This window comes from Protopterus annectens, chromosome 3.part0 (assembly GCF_019279795.1).
Source record: "Protopterus annectens isolate FY-2018-M chromosome 3.part0, PAN1.0, whole genome shotgun sequence".
Taxonomy (NCBI): domain Eukaryota; kingdom Metazoa; phylum Chordata; order Ceratodontiformes; family Protopteridae; genus Protopterus; species Protopterus annectens.
Window position 1 is genome coordinate 66,186,822 of NC_056731.1, and position 20,287 is coordinate 66,207,108.

Sequence of the window (20,287 nt, forward strand, 5' to 3'; positions counted from 1 at the left end):
TGGGACATCTTGAACCACAGCTTGCCACTCCTTTGATTCCTAGAATAGGATCACTGAGGAGTGGAAAAACATTCACCCACAGCAGACAGAGTCTTTCCATCTTTCTCACACCTGGATAGAGTTTCCTTCACTTTGGGCCCAAGCAATGAAGATCCAGCAAAGGGGGCACTGATGACGGAAGACTTGAATGGTTCCACCAACTTACACAGGCACATCCAAGTGTGTCATCGAAATGCAATATCTGAACCTGCTGACCCGGTCGCCCCTTCAGCAACACGTGCAACAAGCCTCATGGATGAGTTCAAAATAAACTCCAAGGTAGCTAACTGTGAGGCCACTTTTTCTTGGACCCCTTCAACCACTGCACCCGCCAGAGTGTCTGACAGCTCCTTGACCATTAAAGTCTAGTAAATGTGCCAGAAAGTTCAAGGACCTGATGGAGAAGATCGATGACACACAGACCTGCTTCTTCCCAAATCTGTCCATCACCCTGATCTCCTGGTTAGGGGATAAACAGTAGGGCTTTCCTCATTTAGTTCTTTCTTGATGTTGGCCACTACCACCATGGCATAAACTACTAAGCCCTTTGCCTAATGTGGATGGTCCTCAGCTGTGGAAAGTATCTTGTCAGGTCTCCGGGTAGGAATGGGCTCTATACAGTCAAGAGCCTTCCAAGCCTGCTGAGTGATTAACTTAATGAGGTTGTCAGTGTGTGGGGTCACCCAGGAGGTAGATAGGAGAGCTCCAAAGGCCTGCAAGTACATAGATTCCTCAGAGGAAGGGTCTTTGAGTTTCCAATCACCCCTTTATTTTAGGATCTCCAGAATGTCTCCAAAGGAGATGTTTTCCCGGGGTGACTGGGCGGAACCCTCCCCCTCATCAAAATCCATGTCCTCTATGACTGATTCTTCAGGAGAATCACAATGTTTCCTCTTACACAATCTCTTCTGAGGTGGCTCTTCAGTGGGGGCATCTGAAGAGTTCTCAGAAGAGGGGATACCTTTAGCAGTTATGTCTTGCAACCTTAGATCTCGCTGTCCAGGGCTAGAGGTTGGTGGGAGATAAGATAATGCTGGGGTCAAGGGTTGAGACTCCGGTAACACAGAAGCCACCTGGGAAGAGGCAGTGGGCAAGGCTCTTTTAATGGCTTGATGGGCAGGACCACCCCGAGGAGGGATGGGAGCCCAGAAAAGAGACAAACTCGGAAATGGGGTCATACCCTGCCCAGAGAGCCCCACATTAGTAGCCGGAACCAAGGATGGGTCTCCTACTGGTGCAGCCTGAAGAGGCAATGTCAGCTCCAGAGAAAAAAATTGGAGCAGACTCTAACCCCTCAGACCCAATTGCGAAGACATGTTCCCAGGTCCCTGATAGTCCCGAAGGCACCAAAGGTGCAGAACCATACCTGGCACAGAGGACAAAAAGGTAGTCACTGCCAAGGTTATTGGAACCTGTAATATTGGAACCAACTGCTCTAAAGCCATCAAGGAGGTCAGAGGAGGAGAATAAGAAGGGGTCATAGGAGAGAAACCCCCTGCACCAGAAGGGAAAGGGGGTTGAGAATATGGAGGAATACCCCTAGCTGTCAGAATCTGATCCACCAACCTAACAACATCAATTTCCAAGAGGCTCCTGGTGGAGCGAACAGAAAATGCAGAAGGGGACACTGATTTTTCATATACAGGGGCAACTCCCTAGCCCTTTTCTTGAGAGACCAATTTTTACCATCAACACGGCAGTAGTGACAATTGGTACCAATGTCGGAACTGTAGGCAATGTAGAAGTGGTAGGAGCCGTAATCTGTGTGGGTGTCACAGTCAGTGTTGAAAGCAATGGTAAGGCTGTAGGTGCTGAAGTTTCACTCCGTTCCATCAGTTTTAGAACCTTAGGTCTCAGTTCTGAAGAGAAATCTGCAAAAGCTTGTTTGTGTTTCTTTACAGTTGGTGCCAAGGGAGAAGTCGGCACCGAGCGGGTAGTTTTGGTACCACAGGCTGGAGGAGACTGTTTGGCCTTGGACAAAGGCTTCTTCAAAAGGGGCTTTAAGAAGCCCTTTGAGAATCAGTTTATTTTTATGTTCTACCAGGGCTCTATTACTGAAACCCTGGCAGATCATACAGTCAACACTTAAACGAGGTGCACCCAAACAATAAATGCAGCAATCATGACCATCAGAGTTTGGTATTTTTCTGCCACACTCTTTACATTGTTTAAATCCTGAAGGAGAACTTTTTGGTTTATCTGCCATCATCCCAAATAAAAAACAAGGAGATGCAGAAGGCAGATAGGAAAGGAAGGAAAAGATTTCAGGCAAAACAATCACACCAGGAAAAAACTACCAGCAATGGTAGATACAGAGATTACCTAACGATAAGGGGAGGGGAAAAACTACCAACAATGGTAGTGAGAATTACCAATGGTAAAAGGATAAACACACTCACACTAACGGGTAAGACCAGGAAAGAGTTTCAGAAGTTAAATATCAAAAACAGAGTAATATTTTAAAGGAAAAAGTATAAATATTTGCTTAGCTCTGAGAGAGGAATCAGCTGACGTGTCTTAGCTGCAAGAGTGGCAAACGAAATCTGAGGTAATACAGAGAGGGGTATTATGAGCAGACCAGTAGCTCAAGAGATTTTTTGGCTGGCGCAAGCTATGTAACGTCCGGATGGGTTCAGAGGATTGAAACTGTACCCAAGAGTCAAGAATGGATGAAGACTGACAACATCAGATAGCTTCAATTGGGTATGTTGGCTCTAAGGGACTTAAATAAACATTAATTGTTAAGTATTTAATGTAATTTTACTACATTTTAGGTCGACAAGGGAGTGTAAATAATTAGTTTTTAACTGATTTGAGTATATAGTTAAAGTTTATGAATTATGATGTCACTTCTCTAGAAGGTTCGTCAGCCAAGGAGCTAGAAGTGTTTGTGTGTGTGTTATTAAACTGAGCTGTTTAACATGATTCTCTAGTAAATGTATTGTTTCCATGCTGGCAATCAGTACAGATTATAGGTGTGACATTTTACTGCTTGCATAGTGGACATTGTGTTGCAATATTTCCATATGACCTGCTGCTGTGCTGTGGCTTTGCGGTATCTCAATCATCTTTAATGACTCCAGATCAAATGGATAGGGTTCTGCTATTGCCATGCTGATAGGCAAGCCATTCCCCCTCCCAATTATCCTTAGAATTCTGACCTCGTGGCTCACTATCTGAACTTTATCTTGAATAACCCTCACATTTTTTAAAACTATTTCTTTAATCCTACATTAAAGGATGCACAAACAGAAGTACCATGAAGATTATTATGCTGTAGATGAAGTCTAATACTATATACACGCTTGTTTACTATACTTCCTGTAGTATGCAGGAAAGATTATTGAATTTAGCCTATTGGAAGGGATGGATCGAAGACCCTTTTTGGATATCAAATACAAGTTAAATAGCTCAGTTTAATAACACATACCTTACAAGGACAATGTGACAAGAAACATGAGTGATCAATAAGGGTAAAAAGACTTAAGAAGCTGTGTTTATTAAATGAAATGTTAATTCCAGAAGGGGTCTGAATGACTAGAATATAGTCATATTCATGGCCTTTTGTATTTATTACGTACTATGGTGGGAAAGTTATTTTCTATACAGTAGCTGAATGCATAGAAATTCACTGTAAACTTACTATTATTTTCCCACCTTCTTGCTTAAGGGCACAATACAGCTATAACGCAAGCATGTGCATATAATTCTTTACATGTTTTACCGACACCTAAAAGATACAGAACTTTCAGACATAGCTCTCAGCCTTCCATCTCCAAAATGTGGAACACTACTTCTCACAACATGGAACAAATTGGGTGTGGAACATATTGCTAACGGCTTCAAACAGAAAACTCACAACATGGTTACTGTTTCTTCACACTTAACTGTCTTTGATGAGTTAATATAATCAATTATTATTCAGTACCATTTATTACGGATATTTATTAAAAATATTCTTGAAATGAGTGCATGACAAACCTCTTTTAATGAAGAACAGTGCAGAGTTTACAATATTTAAGACTCAAAATGGGGAATGTCCCACTTACAGATGCACAGTTGAGAAGTATGATTTTACAGAAGCAGACTTTATGTCCATCAATGTACAGGGATTCCAATGATATTCATTTAATGGAAGGTTCTGCGCTTGGCCATGAACCCACTGCTCAACAGTAACTCCACTACAGACCCTGGAAACTAGAGACTCAGTCTCATGAAGTGGAGATCCTCTCTACTTAATTTACTGGATTTGTTTGAAAGACTTACTGCAAAACCATGGGCAAGAAACAATCTGTCTATATAAATCTAGCTATTGCCTTCAATACAACTGCCCATGGCATTGTTAACAAGCTCTCCAATCTGAACATTAGCCCCTGTGTCACCCAGTTAACAGCTAACTTGTGTACTGACATAATGCAGATGAGAGTGAACAGTACCTCTTTCATAAAGACAAATATCATTAATGTTGTTCAACAGGACATATACCTGGGCCCTCTTCTCTTCAGTACCTGTTTCTCCAGCATGAAGACAGACATCAAAGGCTTACAGCTAATCAAGTCGGGTGCTGACTGCAAACTTGGTGCCATTATTAAATCTTTTGCCAATACTCAAATTCTCCATGAAGGCGGCTAACTTTGCCCACAACTGGTATCTTGAACAAGGACTCAAATTTAATGTCAGAAAATGTAGTATACTTTAATTTGGGGAATAAAACTACCCAAATGCATAAATGGCAGCTTCCCACCCCTTAAAAATGACACAGTCATTAGACACCAAGGCAATTCATCATCAACAAGCTATCTTCTGACCACCATGTATATATATATATATATATATATATATATATATATATATATATATATATCAATAACCATTAGGAAAACATAAAACCTTACCCAGCTAATTACTAAAGGCATATTCTCTAAATCTAAGTCACAGTTTCTCTCTCTACTTTCCTCAGTAGGCCCATCAGAGAATACAATGTTACCTTTGGTATGTACTTCTCTAAACACCTTGTGGATCTCAAAAGATCTTAATGATTCTTAGCAAAAAAAAAAAAAAAAAAAAAATCACAAGACTACTTCCTAAGCTAGTCTGATAGATTAAAAACCTTATTACATTATTTTGTCTCCTATAGGCTTTGGCATGTTATTTATAGGTTCATATGTTTATACTAGGATAATGACCACTGGGGTCTTTACAAGCCTAGCCATGCAATCCAACTCAGTTTTGTACCAGTATTCCTTGGGCGCCTATATCGTGGAGTATGTTAGTAATGAGGTAGTTAAGAGTTTTGTGGGAGGTGTACATTAGTTGGACTTAATTTACTTACGGTCGACCTCTGTCCATCACAGACATGAAGGCCAGACTGAGGGGGGGGGGGTGAATCCCATCCAAAGATCAAGGCTTCTTTGAAAAAGGCTCAAGGATGAACTCTGCTTCATGTAGATGGGTAGCTTATTCCACATCATGGGGATCATTTGACACACATATCAGTCCTTCCAGCAGGTACTATTTATGTTGCAGGAAAGTTCAAGTCCTTGGATCTAATATTTCTGGTGCTGCTTGTTTTGTGGATGTGCGAGAGATCCATCAGAGCTGGAGCTGAGGATGCTTTACATGCTAGGCATAGATCACCTCTCAGTAACCTGTAGGAGACTGAGCACAGAGATAGAACCTTAAGGCAATCTGTGTAGGCCAGGGTACTCATACCCTGACTTCCCCTAGTGAGGAACCTTTCAGAACATTCCCGCTGTTGCAAATCCCTAGTTATATACATGCCAAAGGGAGTATTGTACTCAATGATGGGTCTGATAAGGGCTGAGGTGAGTGGTGCTATTACTTCCTTGGACCTGGATGCCATACCCTTGCTTATGAGTTGGGCAACATACAATGATTTTTTTACTATCTTGACTACATGATGGTTGAATGCCAGATTACTCTATGTTCCAGATCCCTAACTATTGGGTCAACTCTTAGGGGTTTATCAATGAAATAATTAGCTTGGTGGATGACTTCTCAAAGGGCATTACTTCTTTGTATTGAGTGTTAACTTGTGGCTTTCTCACTAATCATTTGTTTGTGTTCGACCCTCTTGTAAGATGTTGGTGTCATGGGGTGGAATCTATGTTAGCTCCCAATTTACAGTCATCTGCAAACTTGGTGAATCAGTGACCTTTGACATTAGCCTTAACTTCTAAGAAGCAGATGGCAAATAAAAGTGGACCCTGGGATACTCTGCTGGTGACTGGTCTCTTGGCGGAGGAGGTCTCACTGATCCTGATTTCTTGAGTCTTATTTGTGAGAGAGCTGGTAATCCAGCAAGTTATGTAGGGATTTATGCCTAGTTCTGAGAGTTTGTCAATAATACCTAAGTGGAGTAATGTATTGAATGCCTTGGCCAGGGTCAAGGAAGGCAATATACATCATTTTCCACTCATCCAACAGTCATGGTGACATTCTCGAAAAAGTCTACCAGGTTAAATATGCAAGACATTTCCTAAACAAAGACAAACTAGGATGTCTCTAATGACTGTATGTTAATGTCCTTGTTAATCCTCTCCATGACAATTCATTCCATGGCTTTGCATATTAGACTTGTCAGACTGATGTGTCTGTAGTTCCCAGGGTTAGTTAATGATCCAAACCATAAACAACAATTAAATTATACTTTAATAATAAACAGAATGTTGCAAAAAAGACTATTAAAAAAGGAACTAGTACCTCAGATTAAAAAGTCCTTCAAGGTTAAAGTTACAAAAAAAGAAATCAAGCATAAATAGCAAAATCTCAGAACAACTGAATTACATTAACCAATCACAATAACATAATTAAATTCAAAAGGAATAATACCATTCACATTTAAAGGTACACTCCTCATGGAAGCTCTGTATTAAGTACAGGCTGTAATGTTTTGAACTGTAAAATAAGCATAACTTCCATTTTATCTAACATACTGAAAAAATATTACTGACTACATTAAGGTGCAACATGTACCTGTCTCATGACAAAAAACTTTAACATCCCCACTATGTTTACTCCACATATGGTTAGCAATAGAATTTTCAATATTTTTATTCCTGCAATCTTTTCAAGTGTTTTATAATTCAGACTTTCACCATTCTGGATGTCTTTCCAATATAAAACAAATTACAAGAACAAGTAATCACATAAATAACCATACTAGTCCTACAGGAAAAACATCTACAATGTGAAATATCCCTTAAGGGAAGCACAAAGTGGTACCTGTAGTCAGCATCATGCATACTTTACAGGTACCACATGGTTTAGTTCCTACACTACAAACTAAGCTACAACCATATTTCACAGACTCAAATATGGAATTTACTAATTTGTTTTTTAGATTAGGTCCTACTAAATACAAAATAGAGGGAGTCCTGGGTAAATCAGAATTCAACGTACAATCAGCCAATAAAATGTGGCAATGCCTTTTAAGAACATTGAAAATCTCATCTGTAAGAGTAGTATATGCAGTCACAAAATATAACTTCTCTAAATGGGAACAAAGGGAATCTAAAGCCGTTTTATCATACAATCTAGTCCTACTACATCCTTCACCTAACAGTGATGATAAAGCATTAGTAATATCATTTTGCTCATACCCTCTTGAGCAAAATTTCCTCAGTTGATGGTCCACCCTTATGAAGGGGGATGACGTTGTGACCCTCCATTCACCTGGCACGTAACCTGTTTTCAAACTGTAGTTGGACAGTGCCTCAGGTGGTCTTGCTAGGTCATGTTTTATACTATTTAACAGGCAACCAGGGATATTGTCTGGGCCTACTGAAGCAGTATTTTTGGCCTTAGCAAGCTACTCCAGGACCTGCTCCCTGATGATAGTTGGGGAATATGGTAGAAGGGATTTCACCGGGGGTAGTAGGGGTGATGTTAGAGCTAAATTTATCAGCCAGGAGACTTGCTATGTCACCTTGGTTAGTGAAGGTTGTGCCATTTACCACCAGTTCTGCACACTGCTGAGTATTACTTTTAAGGTGCCTGACATACCTGAAGAAGGCCTTGTGATTGTCCTTAGTCTGGGAGGCTATCCTGACTCCATAACTGGCCTTCTTGAACTTTATTAGACCTCTTAGTTTCTTGTTCAATTAAATCAGAGAGCTCTTGTCTCTATGAGAGCAGCTCTTTCTGATTTTGGCCATGACTTTTTTTCTTTTGTTATACAGCCTGTTAAGGTTCAGAATGCACCAGTGGGGTTTTGTTTTTGGTGTTAGATCTGGGCGTACGTCTGGTATGGAAGGTAGCCTCAATGCAGCCATTTACATGTTCATCAAGGGTTTCTGTAATAATTCTGCATAGGTAGCTGTGCTCTTGGGGTTTGAGGAGCTGTGAATTTTGAAAAACTGCTAAGTATTAGGATGTGGTTTGCTTTACAATAGTTCCTAACTGTTACTTGTTTAGTTGGGTTTTCTGGCTTGATTTTTATTTCAAGGGAAACAGCCTTGTTGCCCAACTTCACCAACGTGGACATGACAAGGGGGGGGTTGGGGGTCCAACTCTTTCACATGTTGGTGAGTACTAGGTCCAATATGTTTGACCCTCCAGATGGAGAGTGCACTATCTGGTCCAGGGTGCTTTTTTGATAAAGTCCAGGTAGGAAACATTGTGCCTGTGCATTAGAGGCAATGTACATTTTCCAGTCTAGAGAGGGGTAGTTAAATTCTCCCATGAACAGGGTATTTGGTTGCATGATGAGTGTCTCTAGTAGGTCTAGGCAAAAGTTGTGATGACTATGATTCAACTATTACTGGTGCTCTACAGCAATGCACCCCCATTTTATGTTCATACATCAAACATTTCACACAAACAGTGGTATGATCATAGCCGTTATAATGCAGAAGAATGCACCTTCTTGTAGACAAGCCTGCCTTGGAAGCATACTACTTTGTATACCATATGGCAGCCTCCAAGGAGGAGGAAACATTTTTGTCAAAAGAGATTTTTTTCTGCATAAAATCATCCAGCCCCACTCTTTCCAAGTCATGCAGTCCTTTCTGTTTATCCTCTTGGGAAGTCCATTGACCATCTACAAGCTTCCACTAAAGAACATCTTACATGGAGTATACAATCACTGCTAAGCTTTTCATTTTCAAGTATATGACTCCTATTCACAAGAGAAAATGTCAGATTTATTTTAGCTTTTAAGACCATGTGAACTCTCTATTGAATTACACAGTACACTGAAGTCAAGTCTTGAAAAAACAGAGGCTGCGAGAGTGCACACCACAGTAAGTCCTTTACAAAAGATATACAGTTTAATGCTGATGGACTATAATAGCATGCAGCTGAAGTTTAGATCAAGATTAAAAATCATGGAGCTATTCTTCATAATATGCTGGCACAGCTGGGGCTATCTGTTACATCTATTTATATTAAAGGACTTTACTACATTCTCTGAACTATATACAGGAACATTTAAGCAGTTCATCGCTTGGTTTCCTCCTCCTTGGAAAGAGTTTTAATGATCTCTTCCTTCTTTGCCTGCAGATGTTCCTCAGGTCACTTTCTGGCTTCCTTGGTCTTAAATCTTTGAGCCTCAGCCTGGTCAGCTAGACGTTTCTTGCAGGTTTTGTCTGCCTTTAGTTTGTGGATGTGTTCCATCAAGATGCATTTATTTTTGAAGACATTAGTTTCACTTTGAGATACAGGCTGTGTTACATGTGATGGTCATTCTTCGTAGACTCCCTGCAACTGCGTAGCAGACACCTCAGGATTCACATCCTCCTCATCCAGGCAAGCTTTTCAGGCATTCAACTATTGGCAATACCCTTTCTCTTACCTACAACTATGTGCCTGCCCTTCATGTGAGCCAAGGTGTTCTTCCTACAGCATGCATGTGACTGCACAATCACAGGATTATGAGACCATCTTCGATAAGTTTTCTGATATGCTGATGAGAATTAGCATTTGCTTTTTCACTGATTTATTTTGGATCAAACCACACTTTCTTCCTGCCACAATGCAGGATATTCGAGGCAAGCCTCTTTTGAAGCCTTAACATACTTATGGCAGTGGTTCAATGTCTGAGAAGAAAGGTTACAGCTTCACATCTATTTATCATCCCATTTTCTCAAAATTATCTCCCCTCTAAGTGATCTCACTACCAGTAATCATGCATTAATGTCCTGCACCCTGAGTACTGTAATACATTCTACCTGTGGCTCTGAGATTCTGATCTGACATGGCTACTGTGTCTCCAAAATAACAGGATACTGCAAGGACCATCTCACTTTGGCTGTACTACCCCAGTTCTTTGTGAGATATATCAGTTGTCCAAAGGAGCAAGGTCAAACTTCAGGATTTTAAACCTGACTTAATAAGCATTTCCCAGTCAGGCACACTATACTCTGATACAATACCTGATAATTCTGAAGAGAGAAGTTTTAGACATTCCCAGCATGAAATCAGAAGTCTGCTAGGTGACCTATCCTGTAGAATTTACTACATTCTAGGATATGAAGGAATGATTCTGAAGATTCTTTTAGGAAGTCCTTGCAATACTATTTGTTTAGGAGGCGCTATCACAATCCAACACAGAGTGAGTACATTTTAGTTTAAAATAAAAAGTTATGTAGTCACCATAACATTCCATCTGTGTTGTCCATTTTCATTCTTCCTCAACTGATGGATTCGGATCAGACGCATGGATATGACTCGGCCATTTCTTCCAGATACTCAGATCCTAGAACTATCGATCTCCTCCCTTTACCCATAATGTCCCACCAACCTAACGTACCTCAGATCGAGTTTTCTGCACCTAGATGTAAAAGGACAACCAATAACAGAAAAAAAGCTGTAGCAAAACAGAAGAAGGCAAGCTGGAGCTCAAACAAGGAACAGAGATTCCTATACAACTCACAGATCTTTCCAGAAGCACAAAAGGAAGGGAGAGGTGGGCGAGGAGTTGAAAATGAATGAAAATGGACAGCATAGATGAAATGTTACTGTGAGTACATAACTATTTAATCTGATGTTGTCATTTTCATTCATTCCTCAACTGATGGGACAGAGTCCACCGCTACTGCAATCTGGGAAGGTCCATAAAGAAGGATATTCCAGAGCACTGCTGAGCCAAATGCCGCTCTATTCCTAGAAATCAAATCCAACTTGTAATGAGCAATGAAAGAATGCGAATTAAACTGGTAACCACAAATTCTCCGTTAACAGGATCCAATGAAGGCAGTCCCACAAACTCCGTATAAATAATAGCAACTGTTAGTTGTCTTTCAAAACTATTCAGTCCACAAACAGGCAATGAATGATATATTGGTTTATTGTTTCGACAAACAAACAAAAGTTCAAGCAGTTAGATTAAGCGCTTTCATTTCCAATACGGGAAACTTCATCAGAAGATCCTGTTAACAGATAATTTGTGGTTACCAGTTTAATTTTTATTCTCCGTTTTCCATTTTGTGTTTGTTACTAGAATGTGAATTAACCCAAGCTGCAGCTGCACAAATATCATATTAAGATACTCTGGACCAAAAAGCTGAAGAAACTGACATAGATCCTGTGGAATCCCTAGGAGGTTTTGGTAAAGATAAATCTAATTAACCATAGACAAAGGTTGTACAATCAGTCAACCATTTGGCCAATGTAACATTAGATAATGGATTGTCATGAAACAAACAGCTGGTCAGGCTTCCATAAGTCTTTGTGTCTATGAAGGTAGAAACAAAGTTGTCTATGCACATCCAACAGATGTAACATGTACTCTCCTTTGTTTGAAAAATGTGGAAAGAAAACAAGGAGATTAATGACCTGGTTAATATTCAACTCAGAAGCTAACTTTACTAAAAAAGACAGATTTAGTTTGCAGTGACACTCTGTCTTTAGGAAAAATCAAATAAGAAGGCTTTGAAGGCAGAGCCTGGAGTTCAGATACTCTTCTAGCTAACATAATAGCCACCAGAAAAATGTTTTCCTGAGATAGAAACTTTAGGTCAGCTTTGGCTGAAGGTTCAAAGAGAGGATGAGTTAAGGCCTGAAATATTATATTTAAATCCTAAGGAGGTGTAGGATATTTTAATGGAGGACTACGCAAAAAAACTCCCTTGAGAAAGGCCTTGTGAAATTTAGAAGAGGCTAATGTAGAGTTATGTTCACCCATGTGGAAATTAGAAATAGCAACTAATAATTGAAAAAAATAGTTCCTTCATTAAAAATTGAAGCTAAAAATTTGAGGATCGCTGGTGCTGAAAAAGGCTCCAGATCTTTGCTAAGAGCCCAGAAGACAAATCTTTTCCATTTACTCTTGCAAGTCATTCTAGTAAAAGGCTTAAGAGAAGACAGCAAAATATGATGGACTGGTGAAGAGAGAGTCTGGGCTGTCTAGCAATTAGCAGACCTGAAGAAACCATGCTGTCAAGTTTGAGGTTTGTTTTTTTCGGGAGTTGGATCCAGAATCCATGGTGGATGTAGAAGATGAGGCCAGATGAATGGGAATCAAATCTGATGAGGCCAAAAGGGAGCAGAGAGGATAACTGTTCTATTCAACCGAACTGCTTTCAGAATAAATTCTGTAATTAGTGATAAGTGTGGAAAGGCATACAGGAGTCCAGAGAGCCAATCATGAACTAGAGCATCTCTCGGTGACTCCCCCAGATAGAGGGATACGGCAAAGAACCTGCTGCACAAGTTGTTGAGGGGAGAGGCAAGTAGACTGCAGCATGGCTGTCCCCACTGATGGAAAATTCTCTCCATCACCTTGACATTGGAAGACCACTCCTGAGGCATCAGAATGGACCTGCTTAGTTTGTCTACAATCACACTGGATTTCTCTGGGATGTGCATTACTACTAGAAAGCAATTGGAACAGATCACCCACTGCCACACTCTCATAGCTTCTCATCAAAGAAGGTAAGATCTGGTTCCCCCTTGTCTGTTGATGTACCAGACTACTGGGATATTGTCCAACTAAATTGCAGATGTCCTGAATGGGAATGTGTCTTGAAAGCCCTGCAATGCTAGGAAAACAGCTCTCATCTCCAGGACATTGATATGCATCTTGGCCTCTTTGGGGGACCATGTGCCTTGGACGGCCTTTCCCAAACAGTGCCAACCCACCCAAGCTGGGAAGCATCCATGGTCACCATGGGCTATGGAGGGGTAAGAACAACAGGATGTCCTTCACGGAGCTGGTTTGAATGAATTCACCACAGTAGATACCTTTTGCACCCTTGGGTGATCTTGATCGGCATGGATAATGTATGCTTGAGAATGGACCACTGAGTCAACAGAGTCCACTGAAGGATCCTCATATAGGACCTGGCAAACAGAACAAGGGTGATGGCTGCTGCCATGGAACTCAAAGCCTTTAGGATCAGATGGGCTGGAAGAGATGAATTCCAGATCACTTTCTTTACTTTGGACTGCAGAGTGCTTATTCGAGTTGAGGAAGACAGGCTATCTGACTGACTATGTCCAAACGTGCCCCTATGCACTCGAGGCTCTGTGTTGGGATGAGCTTAAGTTTGCTGTAATTGACTGTTGTTCCCAGATGAGAAAACAACTGCAGCAAGTTTGGGTAGTAAAAGCCAGTCATCTAGATATGGAAACACCCGGAATCCCAGCAGCATCAAGTGAGCTGCAACCACAGCCATGCATTTGGTGAACATCCTGGGGGCTGTGGCAATAACAAAGGGCAGTGCTCTGAACTGGTAATGACTGGCTCCCAGCTGGAAGCTTGGGTATTTCCTGTAGCACCTGTTCATTTTGATGTCATAGTATGCATCCTGAAGATCTATCCAGCACATTCAATCGCCCTTTTGCAGCACAGGAAAACATGGACTGAACTGTGACCATCCAAAATTTTGTATACTGAGCAAACTGATTTAACTTGCTGAGATTCAAACTAGGTCTCAAGTCCCTTGTCTTTTTTGGCACTAAGAAGAATCCTGAGTACCTTCTGGATACACACTGCTTTTGGGGGGACCTCCTGGGGGACTCTTTCTGGCAGCTTTTTTATTTCTAGAGATGCTGCTTCCCTCTGACTAGGTGGAACATTAGTGATTTTCTTCAGACCAGTGGATGGGCTAAGGAAATTGGCATGGTATAACCTCTGGATATAATTTGCTGCACCCATAAATCTTTTGTGATTGCTAGCCAGGCTCTCCGGTGCAGTCAACTTCCTTTCAGGAACACTGACAGGGTCTATCTAAGAAAGAATCTCTAGATCCCCGATTATGAGGACCCCCCCCCTCTGTTGTGAAGATGGCGTCTTCCATTTGAGCTCCCTCCCTATCCACATGAATCCTGGAAAGGATCCTGGGATTTCTTGAACCACACCTTTCTGCCACCTCATTTGTTCCTGAAGATGGGCATTTGAAGGGTAGAAAAATGTACACCCATGGCAGATAGGGTCTTTCCTTATTTTTCATACCTGGAGAGTGTTGCCCTTAACAATGGGGCCAAAAAGAGAAGATAAGTCAAAAAGTACAGTGACAAAAAAAGATTCAAATAGTTCCACAAAATCACTTAAGCACAGCCAGGTGGTTGTGATGGTTATGCCTAAACCTGATTCCCATGAGGCACCTTTCTCAGCATGGGAGATCAACCTCATGGATTTATTTGAGATAGATTGGAGAGTGGCTAGCTGCAAGGAGATTCTGTTCCCATTCTCAGAGGACATGGACCCAGAAACAGATTTGATACTGATCAAATCCATTTGCAGTCTTGTAAAATGTGCCAAGTAATTCAGCAAGCTAACAGCAAACGTCACTGAAGCATGAACATGATTCCCAGATCTGTCCAACTTCCTAGACTCCCTATTAGGGGGATTGACAGAGCAACTCTGCTGCAGCAACAACCATGGCATAGACAGGAACACCCTTGCTGCAGTGCGCACAGTCTTTGGTGGGGGACGAGAATCTTATCCGTTCTCTTAGATATTGGCTGAACATTGCCCATTTCCCCCACAACTCCTGAGCTCATTGGCTGGAGGGAAGTCACCCAAAAAGTAGATAGGCCACACCCAAAAGCCTCCAGGAACACAGATTCCTCTTGGGAAGGGGTACCAGAAGTCCAGCCACTTCTTTGTTTCAATAATTCCAGGATGTCTCCAAAGGAGACATTGTCAGGTGGTAATCTGTTGGGCCCCTCTCCCTCTTCAAAATCAGTGTCCTCGGAGAGAGATTCCTGGGAGGAATCTAAGTGCTGCCTTTTGCACGTCCTCTTGAAAGGCCCCTCTTTAGTGGGTGGACTGCGGAAGTGTCAGAAGAGATATCAATGCCCTGAAGGAGACATGCTCGGGTTGGCTGTTCCAGTGGAAGCAATAGTCAAGGATCAGGACACAGAACAGTATGAGGTAGGTTGTCTGATCCAATGGGGGCAGGGATGTCTGTTCTCTAGGCATAGAGAAAACCATTTCCACAACCTCGAAAGCAGAATGCCTAGGTGAAACAGAAGTCAGTGGTTCCAAAACTGAAATCTTTCAGGTTGTCAGCTCCTGCAACTTTCAGTACTGAGGCTCCAAGAGGAAAAGATGGCTCTGACAGCTTCAGAGTAGTTTTCAAGCCCATGGATTCAGCACCAATGCATTGGCTCTGAGAACCCTCCAGTTCCAAAACACTCTGTGCCGGTCAGCTCAGGGGAACCACTGAAGTTGAAGAACATTCTTCAGATCTGAAGCAGACACACCCAGAGATCTCAGAACTGGTGGCTCGAAATGAAAGGATGAACAGGAGAAGGAGATACCAAAGGGTAAGTGGACAGTCGGCTCTCAGGCCTGGAAGGGGATGGAGCCAGGAGAAACCCTATCAGTATCTGTGTTCTGAGGAACTTCCTCATCATCTTGTCCATGTCTGCTTCTGAAAAGCTTCTGGAAGATTGAGAGAGGAGGTAGTGTAAGGAAACCTAGAATGCCTTTGAGGCGACTCCTTTAGGAATGGCCAGGGGAGCCTGGAAGAAACAGGATCCAATGGAAGCACTGAGATATGGATCCATGGAGACCTTGAACTTCAAGCTGTTGGATCGGAGACAGATGGGTCTCACTTGTTTAGGATCTTGGGAGGGGGCTCCATTGCTTGTTCTTATGGTCAATCAAGGCCCTATAATTAAAACTAGAGCAAATATTATAGTTAAGCAGATGACTGCAAACTGGGAGCCATTACTGAATCTCCAAATGATGTAGATATTCTACAAAAGGGCCTTACAGAAATATCTGCTTGGTGCCAGAGCCATGGGCTCAAGCTTAATGCCAAGAAATGTATAGTTATCCCCTTTGGGAAAAACCATGTACCCATGAATTACCACACAGGTTGACAGTACACTAAACACCGAAAGTGTGATGAGAGACTTAGGGACACAGGTGGACAGTGGTCTCACCTTCGATAACCACATCGCTACAACAGTCAGGAAATCCTTCTATGTGACACACCTCATCATGAAGGGCTTTTCATCCAGAAAAAAGGAGGTCATTGTCCCACTATACTCATCCCTCAGACCCATTACAGAGTACAATGCCCCGTTTGGTATGTACCTCACAAGACATCTGCAACAGCTGGAAAGGCCGCAGAAATACCTCACTAAAAAAATCACAGGCCTAAAGCAGATGCCCTATGCTGATCGTCTAAAAAAACTCAAGCTATACTCTGTGGCATATTGTCTACTCAGAGGCAATCTCTGCTTAACATACAAGGCCATGTCAAACCCTGAGCTGCTGGACATGCTCCACTTAAAGAAATCCCAATCCCTATCACTCAGAGCCACACGTTTCAGGGATTTAAACCTTGTCTTCACAATGAACAAAACATGCTGGAGAGATAGGTTGCTGACCCAGAGACTACCCATACTCTGAAATAGACTGCCCATACATGTCAAGCAGAGCGCCTCCTTGGCCCTCTTCAAAAGGAACCCTGACAACTGGATGGGAGATAGGAAATTCACCCCGGGGATCATGTCAGTCGCCCTGCTAGACAGGTATCCAGGGAAGTAAATATTGTGGGAAGAAATATCCAGGGAATTGTTATGGCTAGGCTTGTATAGGCCCTAGGGCCGATAGCCTAGTACCAACCTATGAACCTAATATCAAGGTGGGTCAGACCTAGACAATAAACACAAGCCCTGTGGGCATCAGAATTTGGGATCTTATGTCCACAAGAAATAAACATTTTAAACCCAAAGAGTTTCTTCAACATCTTATAATGCTGCCAATAAAAGGGTGAGAAGTAATAGAATTACACTGCAAGAAAAAACAGCATATCTATACCAACAGACAATTTTTTTTCTTTTATAAAGAAAAAGAAGAGAATGGGGTAGAAAGGAGACACTACAAACAACTATAGACAAAGTACTCAGAGTACAAAATAATACCAGCAACAGTAATAAAAAGCACCAAAAACAGTAACTTAGTACTAAAAAGGGGAGGAAAATGCAAAATACCAAATTTAAGTAACTTACAAACACCTGTAAGAAGGAAAAATCTGAAGATTACACCAAAATCGCTCGAGGGCTAGGAATCTGCATCTGATACCAAATGGTGGCAAATGAGAACTGAGGTACATTAGGTTGGTGGGGCATTGCAGGTAAACATAGGAGCTCGAGAAAAAGTGGAGATGTCAGTAAATATTAGTAAAAGTCATTTTGTCAGAAAAAATTACTATTTCACAACTTAGAAAAGGCACCAATATACATAATATTTTGGGACTATACTGCACATCAGAAACACGTATCTTCCAGATACAGAGACATATGCCCTCTCTGCCATTGTTGAAAATATAACATCGTGGCCAAATCTATCTTACTCCCCTATATGGAAATAAATGCATGAACCTATCTGCTTAGAATCCATACAGAATCAAAATCATGACCACTTGTCTATTCTACCAAATCTCTTTTATTGGATCCTTAAAATCTATATCTTAGAAAATAAAAATATTAGAATTCTATCAATATATCAATCTCATATTATCTATATTTAAAACGTTTGTGAATAAGAATCCTATCAATTCTTGTTTTTTCTTACTTCTTCCTTTTGCCTTTACACCTAATAATCTTGAAACTTTTCAAATTTATAAGATGAATACTCTGAAAAAAGGAAATTTATTATTTTGGCATCAATTAACAGAACTAAGTAAGGTCCTCTCTATTAACCCACTTTTGGACAAATACAATACAGACAAATATATGTGGTTGACTCTACAATCCCTGAGGCAATTTCTCATAAATAAAATAGAAATACTGCAAATCTCTGTTAGACGTGATGTGCCTAAACTTACTGAATACATTATATTTACCTCAAACCAACCTTTTCAAGGAAATGGTTATTTGCCTCACATTTATAAAATTATTAAGAAAACAAAAATATACCACAAAAAATCTTACTACAACTATTTTGCATCAGTAAATGGACATCTTCCAACAGAGGATAACAAAAATCTATTCTTATATCTTCAAAACACACTATACTATCACTTCATTGGCAGTTGTATACCTGGAGAGTTTTACACAGAAGTTTTTTTTTTTTTTTACACCTCATAAACTAGCACTGATGTTTGCAAATGAAGATGCATATTGGAAATGTGGGATAAATTTAAAAGCCAACTGGCAACATGTTTTTAATGAATGTAAAAGCCTTAACTCATTCAGTCCAATGGAACTCAGGACGTTTGCACTGTAACTTCCAATGGGTGGAGCCTAAGCCTTTTGGCAGAATCAAATTATGTCCTCACATTTCAAATAAATTTTCATATATCTGGAACCGTAGGGGTTATGAAAGTATAAATGGCGAATCCTTCAGCACAAACTATTTTTTATAGTGGCAGTATTCTTTAGGTTCTAGGTCTTAAACTGAAATTTATAAGTCACAGTAAACACAGTAACTATTACATTGGTAATATTTTGTAAACAACTCCCAATATCTCAGCAGCCATGCAAGTTACATACATACTGTCAGCAACATTTTATTCATCTAGCTGAGAGCTTTCATGTGAGGCTAAGGAGTTCTGTCTTTGTTACTTGGTTGTTGAGATATTTAGAAAAATGTGAAAATTATATCTATATAAATTAATATAATAAAAAAAACAACCATTAATATATCTTTACCTGCACTAGACAGAGGTCAAATATCAATGCAGTTGAGTTTGCCAGTGTGTAAGCTTTAAGATGAAATCTTTTAAAACCTTTTTACATAACATGGTTTTAGAATTATTGATGCAAATATGAATAAGCAACATTTGATGCCTAGAGGCGTCAATAGGAGTTAACTGCAGATGTACTTGGCGGCATCACTTGGATGTCATGAGTTAAAGTACATTGGAATAATATTAACTACTTTTTCCAGACTGTCTTCAATTATAACTTCCAATTAACTAAATTATTTGTTTTATTTAGCTCCCCTATACCAAAGTGTGTTACAAAAAAAAAAGATTTACAATTCTTTGAACTTTACTAGCCATAGCTCGAAAGATTATTACCATCAATTGGAAAAAGATATCTTCTCCTTCATTTAACAAATTCAAGAATCTTACCCTGACTGTTGGTCAAATGGAAATCAATACTTTAAAGAACAGAAGTAATAGAACCACTTCATACTATAATATCTGGTTGACAGTAATGGAAATATTGGAGAAAATGGACAAAAATATTTGTTAATATGGTTTATTTACAGTTCAAAGATAGTCATTATTTACTTTGACTAGACACCTATGTAAATAGTTTTATTGTGTTATGTTGTGTTATTAATATTTTACTGTTTCATATCTTACCCCTTTCATTTTCCTTTTTTTGTATACACGATTCATGATATTTTGTATATTGTATTCTTCATTACTTGTTTCAAAATTATCTTATTGGGAAAACTAATAAAAATATTTGAAAGAAAAAAAAAGAAATGCGTGATCTGCTATTCTCAGTTGTAGAAAACAGCCAAAAGGTGTCAATAAGAAATAATAAAGGCATGTGCAAATAACAACCTTAAGCTTTATACAGCGGCACATGCTATGCACTTTTTATGGTGCACCACTCCAAGATGGTTATGACCTCAAAGCAGATAGATATTCACCTGATAGAAAAATCAGGATGAAGAACAGATGAGTACATTGCAACTGTAATCATTTTATTGTATTCTCAGTTATATTTTTCTGTAGACCTTCATTATCTTCTAGACTGCAACATACATACCAGAACTATTCTCAAGTAACTCTACAGACTAATCTGATGTCAGGGAACTAAATGGTATCAGTAGGCAGGAACTGAATAATTTATATAATATTGC

The 20,287-nt window shown here is 40.2% G+C and overlaps 1 protein-coding gene and 1 pseudogene across 1 annotated transcript in view; both read right to left on the reverse strand.

Annotated features, from left to right (window-relative positions):
• The window catches only part of GALNT12 (polypeptide N-acetylgalactosaminyltransferase 12), a 465,398-nt gene that overhangs the window by 352,092 nt on the left and 93,019 nt on the right, over window positions 1–20,287 (reverse strand). The gene's annotated exons all lie outside the window — the stretch shown is intronic.
• Window positions 9,499–10,075, reverse strand: LOC122796258 (annotated as a pseudogene).